A 12528-nucleotide genomic window follows, 5' to 3' on the forward strand; every position below is an offset into this window, starting at 1 on the left:
ACTGACCCTGCTTTGCCACGTCACACGTCTGCAGCCAGGCTACTATAACGATTGGCCTCGATCAGAGGCGGCCTTTTGGGGTGGCGAGTGGGCCAACCACCCCAAGCCCCGCGCCTTGTGGAAGCTCCCGCTATAAAGATATTTTTTTTTTTGTTGGTCACAGTCTGTCCGTCGTTACCAATAATCCGGACCCGTTTTACGCCAGTCTACCGGGTCCTCGTGCACTGCTAAGGCCGCCTCTGTTTTCCATCCAGACTTCCGCGATGGTTATACATCGAGGCATCCGTTGTATCCAGGCGTTATATTTAAACATCGGCTGTATCCAAACATCCGTTACATCATTTCATCAGTTCATGGATGGCTGCCTGGTCGTGCGGTTTGCGCGCTGGACTGTCGTTCAGATTTATCGATGGTCCCGGGTTCAAACCCTGCCCGCTCCCATCCCCCGTCGTCCTGCGGGAGGTTTGGACTAGGAAGTAATTATCTTCAACTCTGAAGGAACATCCGAAACATGTAAAACATTTTTACAAACAAACAAACATTTTACAAACAAACAAACATTTTACAAACAGTTCATGCATTTGGTTATATATCTTATACATCCGTTTAATCCAGGCATACGTTGAGAGATTGTCAGGCGTATCGATTTGATGTGTCCCCGACACAATGTTTATCCGAACTGTAATACTCGACTGGCACAAAGGTCCCGCCCGAAAAAGTTTCAAATATTGACCCCCCCCCCCTACTCCCTCCCCCCCTTTTTTTCCCCCAAAACCTTTTAAAAATATAAACACTAGTCCTGGAATAGAGCGTCGGTATGGAATAGCCCTGGGCTTATGGAGTCCTAACCCGAATTCCCGATAGCATGTGTACACGCTCGTGTCATAACCAGATCAAAGCAGTTTGGTAAACGTTCACTGCGCTGTACGATAAACTGGTTAGCAGACGAGATCACTGAAATATTTTCTCGTGTTTTCCACCCAAAAACATGTTTGTTTTTTCTGTGAGATGAAAACTATTATGCTGCGTCGAAAAACATGTTCTTAATCAATGAAGTATTACATATAGATGAAAGCCTGCGAAATAATAAAAATACCTCCACCTGTTTTCCTACATCATTCGTTAAAATCATATTTCGTATGAATTGAACATTATTTTCATTATGTTTCTCTTCGAAAGAATCCCAATTTCAAGGACTTCGTTCGTTTGGCATGTATAACACATTTGTACGTACATTTGTCTACAACAGAGAACAATAGACAACCTAATGATCGTCAAGTTTGAACAATTTCTGAACAATGTTAACCTTCATTGTTGTGAAAACATGGAACGTAAGGTTTTGTCTTATGTGCTTTTGGTTATGCTTGCCCTGGATGTGGCAAAATATGTAGGTCACAGCTGGGGCTGCGCAGCCAACGGGAAATACTGCATTCCTCACGAATCTTTGGACTCTACATCATTAGCCTCCTTCAGTCGTAGAACGACTATGGTTCATCTCGCACACTTCCTCTTGTGGCTGCGGAGCCCTATTTTGGAGAGACACTCCCGTCCAATAGCGCAGGTTAAGGTGGCTTTTGCTTCGGTGACAGAGAAGCTGGCCATTTTTCGCATTGACCGTTTTTCTTCCCAGGGCTGAGGCCCATGTTCTTTCGCTATCCATAGCCTTCTTGGTCACTGTCTCTCTCCATCTCCTTCGGACTCTAAGACAAGCCTTATTAATGTAATCTTCTACTGAATTGAAAAAAAAAAAGTCACATAGTTTTGTTATCTTTTCTGTTGTGTATTAAGATATTGATTTAATAACAATATTACTGAAAAAAAGAAGAGAAAATAACTTCTGTTGACTTGAGAGGCATAAAGAAAAATAAAACAGAAGGCAAAGATGACACATCAAATGATGGTATATAAAAGGATGACATTGTGTAATGGCGTAGGGTTGTACATGTCATGTCATTTAATAGGGTGGTCAAATGGAGGTACTCCCGTGCTGACGTAGCGCCCTTTTGTATAAACACCAATCGGTTTTCTTGGATATGTTCAGCCTTAGATCCAACGTGAACAGAATAAAGGACTTGAACTTTGAGATTCGTTCAGCGGGACTCTGCTGTGACGTCAAGCAATCTCTCGAATGAAACCTGAAAAGTGGGAGGTTTCCGCTGGTGTCCTTTTTGTTTGGTTCTAGCACGCGATGGCACTAATGTTCAACAGAGATGGTTCCTCCACATAACATCTCTAAGAGTAAGCTTCCCAAATCATTGGCATACAGACGAATTTTATTGTGAGTGTGGCATTTGGAAAGTAATATCACATTGCTTTTTTATTTCTTAATTCATGTTCTAATAATTGGTATGGCTTATTTGCATTTTAAATTGTCGGAAAATAATAAATCTTTTTTTTTCTTTGGTTTCTTTTTTTTGCTTCATCAAAATTACGTAGAGATCAGGGGTGCTTACAACTTACCACTGCTTGTGCTGGACTGTCGTTCGAACTTCCCAAAAGTCCCGGGTTCATACCCTGCCCGCTGCAATCCTCCCGTCGTCCTGCCGGAGATTTGACTAGGGAAGTAAATTATTTCTGAAGGAACATTTGAAATATGTCAAACATTTTACCAACCTAAGGCCACGTGCCGTCTGCCATAACGTTTATATTTTCTCGCTCCTGATAACACCACTATCAGAAACATGAACGCAAGCAATGCTATCCTGAATAGCGTGTAGCCCTTGTGTTATACTGTGATGGCCCTGTTACGCAAAGACTCTCCCGCCCTAGTGTTTATTATACAGAACAGAATCTTCATAAACATACTATTACCAGTCCCTAGACTTAATTTAGTTCCTGATTCCTTAGCATCCTCTTACTCCGAGTACCCCTACCCTCGCTATGTTCTCGTCTTATGAGAACCTTTTTTTTTTTTTTTTTTCTTTTTTTTTTCGTTTGCGTGCTATGAAAATTCATGAGCTCATCAGCCTTGCCGGTCACTCTATCGTCTGATCTGGCCGGAGACCGGACTTTTTGGCCGGAACTTCTGGACAGCCATATTAACTTTTTTTTTTCTTTCTCTTTTTATCCGTTCGAACTCCATAACCCCCCCCCCCTCTCTATTTTATGCTCTACATTTATGTCAGGATTTGTCCCTATCCCCCAAGTCCCCTGCACACACACACACACGTACAAAAGGACCACTCAGGGACTGGACATTAGCATTTATTTCTCAGTTAGTTTTGTTAGGGACAGAATGCTTAGGAAGAATAAAATCGAATCGAACCTTAGAGCGTCTTTGTTTGTGTGTCAGAGGTTCTTAAAGAAGAATATTGCATCCCGCATCTCTCTCTTTCTCTGTCTCATTTCTCTGACACTCTTTCTTCTCTGTCACCACTTTCTCTCTCTCTCTCACTCTTTCTCTCACTCTTTCTCTCACTCTCATTCTCTCACTCTCTTTCTTCTCTCTCTCTCTCTCTCCACTTTCTCTCGCTCTCTTCTTTCTGTCTCTACTTTCTCTCACTCTCTTTCTTCTCTCTGTCTCTACTTTCTCTCACTCTCTTCTCTCTGTCTCTACTTTCTCTCACTCTCTTCTCTCTGTCTCTACTTTCTCTCACTCTCTTCTCTCTGTCTCTACTTTCTCTCACTCTCTTCTCTCTGTCTCTACTTTCTCTCACTCTCTTTCTTCTCTCTGACACGACTTTCTCTTTCACTCTCTTCTTCTTCTCTTTCTATTTCAGTCACTCTCTTTCTCTCTCTTTCTTCTCTATCTCTCTTACTATTATCCTCCACTTTCTCTCACTCTTTCTCCCCCTATCTCTCCACCCCCCACACTTTCTTTCACTCTCTCCTCTTTCTCCATTTTCTTTCCCTTTCTTTCCCCACTCTCTACTCTCTTTTCTCTCGTTCTCTTACTCTCTTCTTACCCTCCTTCTTTCTTACACTGTCGTTCTCCTCTCTCTCCCCCCCCCCTCTCTCTCTTTCTAAATTCAGTCTTTCATGTTTACCAATGAATTATGTACATACTAAATCAAATCATTGGTTTTCATGGCATAATCAGGCTAGTGGTATTGATATGACCAACATAGCTTTTTTTCCTTTTGTTGGCATTTTTTAAAAATATCGCTGTCATTGAGGTCATTGCCTCTGGCTTTAATTACTTGCAACTTAAGCCAGTGACATTAGCTATTACGTGTAGGTTTTAGTACAGACTGTCTCGTTGTCCATGACATATGACATTCATCTTTGGGATAAATGTCACATAAATCTTTAGGAATTATATTTTCAGATAAGTGGGTTTTATAATACAAAGTTCTTCAAAATGTATGTCTTTTTTTTTTTTTTTGGTTGTGTAGCATCATTTGTTCGTATGTCACCAGAACATCTTTTGGGGTTTATGTCATCAGAACATTTTTCGGGTTTATGTCACCAGAATAACTTTGGGGTTTATAGCACCAGAACATTTTTCGGGTTTATGTCACCAGAATATCTTTGGGGTTTATGTCACCAGAACATCTTTTGGGGTTTATGTCACCAGAACATCTTTTGGGGTTTATGTCACCAGAACATTTTTGGGGTTTATGTCACCAGAACATTTTTCGGGTTTATGTCACCAGAATAACTTTGGGGTTTATAGCACCAGAACATTTTTCGGGTTTATGTCACCAGAATATCTTTGGGGTTTATGTCACCAGAACATCTTTTGGGGTTTATGTCACCAGAACATTTTTGGGGTTTATGTCACCAGAACTTCTTGTGGGTTTATGTCACCAGAACATTTTTTGGGGTTTATGTCACCAGAACATTTTTTGGGGGTTTATGTCACCAGAACATCTTTTGGGGTTTATGTCACCAGAACATCTTTTTGGGGTTTATGTCACCAGAACATCTTTTTGGGGTTTATGTCACCAGAACATTTTTGGGGTTTATGTCACCAGAACTTCTTGTGGGTTTATGTCACCAGAACATTTTTTGGGGTTTATGTCACCAGAACATTTTTTTTTGGGTTTATGTCACCAGAACATCTTTTGTGGTTTATGTCACCAGAACATCTTTTTGGGGGTTTATGTCACCAGAACATCTTTTTGGGGTTTATGTCACCAGAACTTCTTTGGGGTTTATGTCACCAGAACTTCTTGGGGATTTATGTCACCAGAACATTTTTGGGGTTTATGTCACCAGAAATTCTTGGGGGTTTATGTCACCAGAACATCTTTCGGGTTTATGTCACCATAACATCTTTGGGGTTTATATCACCAGAACATTTTTGATGTTTATGTCACAAGAGCATCTTAGGTTTTTTTTTTCACAAGACCGTCTTTGGGGTTTATGTCTCATTTATCGTTGTGTTATATGCCATGAAAGCGTTGTATTTGTCTTGTACATCATATTGTACTGTCACCAACATCAATGGGGCTAATGTCACACATCATTGAGGTATATGTTTTAACCTGCTGTTAAGTTCCTTGCAACAGGCATGCTATAGTGTGTGTTTCCTTTGTTTTTATATATATTTAGAATGTTCCTTGAAAATTATTACATCTTAATCCTATTGAATGTCTGTGGGTAGGGTTCGCACCAGGGGTCATCTAGACGACAGCGCTTGCCACACCAGTAGACAGCCATTCTAAGTAAATACATTTGGTACTATCGTCTTTTAAATTGCTGGAATATGACGGTATATAAAGAGGTTGAAGACCGATAAAAAAAATAGGTGGAAGCACGCATGCATATTAAATGGCAAGCAGATTTTAAAGTTGTTTCCAGATTTATTCAAGTTTTTGGGACAAATTGTATATCATCTGTGCTTTGATTTTCGTGGTAGGGGTGCTGTGACATTTAGACTAAACAAATCCCTCCACTTTTCCAGGTCAGCAGTTGTCCTTAGCAGGACATCAAGAGAGAGGCCGGTTCATTCTTTTACGTTGTCCAGTCAGCCATTCTCTGGACGGCCATTTCCTCGTGCTCCCTCGAATGTATCTAGAAGAATGACTTTTGACAGTGAGTCCTGTCTTACAATATGATCAAACCAGCTCAGCTTTCATCTCGTATTTAGTTCTTCCTTCTTTTTTTTTTCTCCAGCCAGAGTGTTGACTTGTAGCAGTACAAACTCGTCTGTCTTCTTTTCCTGGTATCCGATACTCAGCGTTATTGTGTAGCATTTACTGTCAAAGGCTTTGACTCTTCTTTCAGCTTCAGTGTTCAGTGTTCAACGCAACCAGGAGCTACAGCCTAAGATGGCTCTACTTTATTAACTTGTGAACTGAAGCTTTTTTCACAACTTTTGTTGTTTTTTTTAGACTTCTTCAGATGACCTTGAGTTTTTAAATAATAAAAGCTGAGTTTTTTGGCCCTAAGGTTGCTGAACTCATGCGCCCGTTTTTAAACATAATTATACTTATATTTTTTTTATCAAAAAACAAAAAACAAAAACGAACAAACAAGAAAAAAAGTAAGCACAAATATTTTTGATGCAGAACGGTTGTGTCCCCTGGCGATTGCATAAAATGTTGTCGGCTTCCTGAACTTCTGCCAGTTGTTTTGTTACGTTGGAGAAGTGTAACATTTTCTTTTAACAAGGGAGGCAATTTAAACACATGTAACATTTACCTTTGACAAAGGGAGACAAATTTTTATTCGAGCTACTTATCCAATTAATGCTATGAGATCTACGAGTTTTTTTTTTTTTTGTTGTTTTTTTTTTATTCCCGAACGAACTGGCTTAGCTGCTGGTTCAGTTTGGCTTTAGAAAGAAGATTCATTTTTGGGTGATCACTCCATACGTTGGTTTGTTTAGAAGAGAAAAAAAAATGTTTGTCTTTAGCATGCAGTGTGGGAAATGTGTGACCGTTGGTTTGATAGGGCAGACTTGGGGGGGTTCTCGGTTGTTCTTTCATGTTATCACTTGCATTAACGTTTGTATATGCGTTGTGCTTGAGCGTGTGTGCGTGTGTGTTTGTCTGATATGATCTATATCTCTTGTGTGTGTGGGTGTGTGTAACATACATCACGTAGCCATGTTTCTGTAATCTCACATCAGTTACGTTCCTCTATCACTCTCTCTCGAGCTCCACACACACACACACACACTCGCACTGCTATCGTACAAGGACACTATGACCTGGCCCCGTTACGCTGACATTGATCCCGGGCACTTCGTCTGTCATGCGCGCGCGCACACACACACGCACACCTTTCACATAAACACACGTAGTTCACGTATGTATACACACACATACACGCACCGCTTTTCTGTACTTTTTTTGTTTAGCTGGCCATAACGTTTCGTCTTGTGTTTCTCACCACCAGGACCACGAGCAGCGGCGCCACCTGTGGACATGTAACGCTCGTTACATCATACATCGACGTGTGCGAGCGAGGCCACGCCGGATTAAACCCGTGACCCCCTCGGATCTAAACCTCTGGAACGCCGCCGCGACCACCACCCGCCTTGTTCGTCCTAGTAAGTAACAGGCACCTGTGACTTACCAGTTATCGTCATCGGATACCAGAACCGGAACATCATTGGATTACTTCCTGTTTCGATTTCCTTTCATTTTAAAGGTAATTTGAATTTCACATATCCAACATGACTATGACATTTATTTTTCGTTTAAAACATGCATTTCGAACATATATCATTTAGTCATCATCATCTTAATAATGATATATATATATATTCATCATCATCAGTATTGGCCTCCTTCGATCTTAGTTATATTCCCTCTCTATAATCCTCTTTTTTGACTACTGAGTTTCGTAAACTCATGTTAGCCTCATTGGTTAAATACATCTAGATCAGCGGTTCTCAACCTTTTGAGCTCGGGGATCCCTTTTTACAATCCCCCACTCTGCCGCGACCCCCCCCCCCCCGCCGACACACACATACAGCAACAGAAGAGTAGACAATAGCAATCCATATTTTCGATGGTCTTAGGCGACCCCTGGCAAATAATCAATCGACCCCCCCCCAAGGGGGTCGCGATCCACAGGTTGAGAACCCCTGATCTAGATAAACAAAAAACGAGAGCACATTAACAAAAAAATAGATTTACATCTATAGATTGTAATAGAATGCAAATAGTCTGATGACTATTAATTTTAAGTACTCTGCCCTGTATAACAAATTTTCCACGTAGAGACTCTCTATAAGTAGTCTATATGAGATGCTAGTACATGGCGATGAGCCTATAAATAGCAACCTTTTAATTGTATCCGGTGTGTAAATAAAGTGTTGGTAAGCATATTTAAAAAAAAAAAGAATTTGAAGCTCTTCATATTGTTTAGTTTATTGTCAAAATCTCCAGTTGTGGATTTTCACACTCAAAAGTTGACCACATTATCTGCTCTTTGTTTACTCGTTCATATTTTAAGTTCCTGTTTGCAATATGGAAAAAACATAAATGTGAATGTTTGTAGCACAAATTATTTATTTTTTTATTATTTAGTTGTCAACAGCTATCTTTCATCATGGCGTCCTTGACATTGTTTAGTTTAGATATTTATAAAAAAATAAATAAATAAACTCCTTACGTTCGTCTGGTCAATTTCTGTAAGTTACCTTGTATCTTCCCGTTTCTTCACATTCCTTTATTCTTTTTCTATGCTTCTATCTGTTATTGTTAGGTTAATGTAAACTGTATGTATCGTGTAAATCCCAAAATAGATCTAAATTTCGCTCATTAAAATGATGAGGAAATAATACATTACTTTAAATGAATTATGCAAATTTCAAAAACTATAGTTGAAACAAATCTTACAGCCCAGTTCTATAATTAAATTCGCGCCACTTTCTCCACATCGAATGCTCTATCATTCACTCCAATCACGGTTTCGCAGCTACATTCTTTTCTTCTAATGTTTTGGTGATAACTTAATTTTATTTTTTCAATTATGCAAAACACTATTATTTAAAAAAAAACAAACAAATAAATTAATTAAAAAAAACAAAGTTTAAACTAACGGATTGTCACCGAGTAATTTTATTTTAGCGCATATACTTCACAGAGACGCGCGCACACACACACGCACACACATTCACCAAAACAAGAAATAATTTTCTTAAAAAAACATTTGTACTCTTGTGTTCTATGTGACATTACTTTAAAATGTTACGTCAGCGCGATGTGATTAATGCCCTTGTCAAGATCTTTCTAGACAAATGTTAAGAATAATAAGAGATAGAAAAAAGGATGAATAACTCTGTTGTATTGTACAGTGGCTCTCAAAATCTTCTCTATCACTCCTTTCTCTGTCTCTCTCTATTTCTCTCTCTGTCTTTATTTCTTTCATCTGTTCCTCTCGGTCTCTCTCTATGTATAAATCTTACTTTTTTCTCCCCCACCCCTTTATCTCTCTCTTTCTCTCTCTTTCTCCTCTCTCTCTCTCTCTCTCTCTCTCTTTCTCTCTCTCTTTCTCTCTCAAACTAGAAAAGATAGTGAAAATCCGACATCATAATATTTTAGATGTTTCAAATTTTTGATGCAACGGCTACTTTTTTCTTTTCTGAAAGCGAAAAAAATCACATTTTTAAAATCACTGCAAGCAGTTTTTTCATTAAAAATACACTACTTTTACAACTATTCACTATTTATAGTAACAAACACGGCAGGCTCTTTAGATTACCATCCATCACATTTTAAACTCATTTATGCAAATGGTTCTAAATTTTGTCAAAATATTTTTTTTTACATTTGCATTGCTAAGTTAAGTTCTGTCATACTATTTACTACATTTACACAAAAAAAAAAATGTTTTCTTTTTTTTTAAAGAGAAAAATTTATTTAATATGCATATTAGTTGGACATAATTTAAAACAACAATTAATAAGTAGGTTTTCATAAATGTCGCGTAAACTGCAGTAGTATGTATACTATGGCAATAGAACACCGAACTAATTTTTTTTTTTTTTTTTTTTTTTTTTTTACAGAAATGTTTTTTCCTTGAGGATTTGAATAAGAGATTGACCCTTTACAAAACAATTAGATCAATTAGATATTCATTATAAGACATTAGTTAGGCCAGGTTCACATCTAACTTCACATTCACTTTCTTCTATCCTTTGGTCTGCTGGCTCGCGGGGCACCACACAAGATCTGTCAACCTTCTTGATCCGATCCTCTCTGTCATTTATCTTTGATAGAATTTCATTCTGATGGTCTTTCTGAAAATATTTAAACCTGCCTTTTTACCTGCCTGGGTGGACCACTTCGGGGGCCGATTTTGAGTTTGTTTTTCCACACAAACTGTATTTGTAACCTTGTTTGTTTGTTTTTCTTTATCTCGTGCGTGTGCAAGCAGACGCGAATGTGAAGTTAGGTACTGAAACTGTGAATGATGCCTACATACCACCTATATAAAGGTAGCACTAGGGACACACATTTTTATGAGAGAAAATGGTGATTTACATATATCGATGTAAGGAACAGCCTTGAACCATGGACCCTTCGATTCGACATCTAAGCCTAGCAGGAACTCCAAACAATGTGGTCCCTATCGCTGCTTTAACTCTTTCTCTCCTAACTGACGATACCAGCGTTGATTCCAGCAGAATGTGGTAAATAATTACTGAGAGAAAGAGTTAATATATATGTCAGGGCAAGTGATGGTTTAGTATTAGAATCTCACCTAAAATAAACAAAATCAAGGCAAAAAATCAGTCAATAAACTCCGACCCCCCACCCCCCGGGGGGATTTTCATTTCCGGGGGGGGGGGGGGTTTCCCCTGGATATGCCCATGATCTCCGCTCTTGTAGTTTCATTTGCACTACTACTCTAAACTACTACTTTAAATATTACTTTACATAAGCTCTTACATGCAGAAAACACAATTGTTTTAATTTCGATTTGTATTGTTAATTTTTCGTAATTCAATGATGGTGTGTGGAGTATTTGATTTGAACTAGCTTTTATGTTTTCAGTTCGTTGGAGTTTAAAGCAATGTTTGTTTCTGTTTCTTCTTCCCTGGGTACAGTTTTTTAAGAACTCTTTTCTAATACTTAGGAAAGAAAAAGCTTACACGACAGAATTAGGTCAGTTCCTCAAAGGAAGCCATTAAAAAGAGATTTGTATGTTTACCAAGCTCGTAATAAAAGAGGCATAAACGTTTATGTAGATATTTCTTTTAAAACTTGATAATTTAGAGATTTCATAATGAAACAAGATAGTTTATTTCATCTGGCGTTTTTGCGTGTACCGGTATTTCAAATAAGTAAAGACCCATGTGCATAAAATAGCTTTTTTTTTTTCTGGCTGGGGGGGATATTTTAGGGTTATATTAATAAAACAACAACAACAACGTGTAATTGTACACCTTGTGAATTGTATAGGTTGTGACTTACTGACTTAATCCTGTGCACTCCCAGGGGAGCATAGGGCCGCATCCACACCTCTCCACCGAACTCGGTTCCGAGCAGCTTTCTTCATCTGCTCCCATGTCATTCCAGTATCCTTAGTTTAGCTCAGCGGTTCTCAACCTTTTAAGATCGGCGACCCCTTTTTACAATCCCCCACTCTGACGCGACCCCCCCCCCCCACACACACACATACAGCAATAGAAGAATAGACAATAACAATCCATATTTTCGATGGTCTTAGGCGACCCTTGGCAAATCGTCAATCGACCCCCAAGCGGGTCGCGACCCACAGGTTGAGAACCCCTGTTAGCTGATGACTGACCTCTCCCATGTTTGCTTGGGTCTGTCCACTTTCTTCTTTCCTTGCGGATTCCAATCAAGTGCCTTGCAACTTTGGTAGCTGGATTTCGCAGGGTGTGTCCTATCCAGCTCCACTTTCGCTTTTTTGATAACTTGGGCCTTTGTCTCTCTCCCACAAATTGACAGTATAATTACTTCAAATATCAAAGAGTAAACAAAGAGCAGATAATGTGGTTAACTTTTGAGTGTGAAACTCTACAACTGGAGATTTTGACGATAATCATAGCAATATGAAAAACTTCAAATTCTTTTTTTTTTTTTTTTGGGGGGGGGGGGGGGCACCAAATAAATATGCGATCGAGCATCTGTTAACAAAGGTCTGGAGCTTTTCCATATTTGTTTTAGTGACTCTCCAAGTTTTTGAACCGTATAGACTATAGAAGGACCGACTTAACGTTTGTATTATAGATTCGTATCTATTTATTTCGAGCTAATGACTTATCCTTACAAAGAAAAAAAAAAGAAAAACAAGTTTGTATCACCCAGTATTTGGTTGTCTTATGAAACTATTGGAAACCAAGTTGGCGTCCTAAATAAACAGCTGATTTCTCAGTTGCCGCCAACCTAAGCGTTTTTCTGCCTAATCGTGTAAGATAATGAGTAGACTATATTGCAAAGGATTTTAAAAAAGGAATACACTACAATTTGTTGATTAGGATTTATGAGAGTTTGAAAACTTTCGACATCAGAAGCCAAGCGCTTTACCACTCAGCCCTCCCCCTTTTTAACTTGTTAAGTTCCCCCTTTCTGATCTGTAGGACAGATGATATAAAGGTCATCTGATTGTGTCCATGATTAACGAGGGTGTCATTTGGCCAGCACAACGACCAACGGT

General features: G+C 39.0%; 1 protein-coding gene across 5 annotated transcripts in view; it reads left to right on the forward strand.

Moving 5' to 3' along the window:
- LOC106074109 (uncharacterized) overlaps positions 1–12528 on the forward strand; it is a 175851-nt gene that overhangs the window by 74395 nt on the left and 88928 nt on the right. For 4 of the 5 annotated variants that reach the window (XM_056012871.1, XM_056012870.1, XM_056012872.1 and 1 more), the window contains exon 3: positions 7288–7542. The exons of the other annotated variant lie outside the window; for it this stretch is intronic. The gene's annotated coding sequence lies outside the window, so the exon portion shown is untranslated. The remainder of the gene's footprint in view (positions 1–7287; positions 7543–12528) is intronic. 5 annotated transcript variants of the gene reach the window in all.

The sequence above is a fragment of the Biomphalaria glabrata genome, chromosome 15 (genome assembly GCF_947242115.1).
Source record: "Biomphalaria glabrata chromosome 15, xgBioGlab47.1, whole genome shotgun sequence".
Classification (NCBI taxonomy): Eukaryota; Metazoa; Mollusca; class Gastropoda; family Planorbidae; genus Biomphalaria; species Biomphalaria glabrata.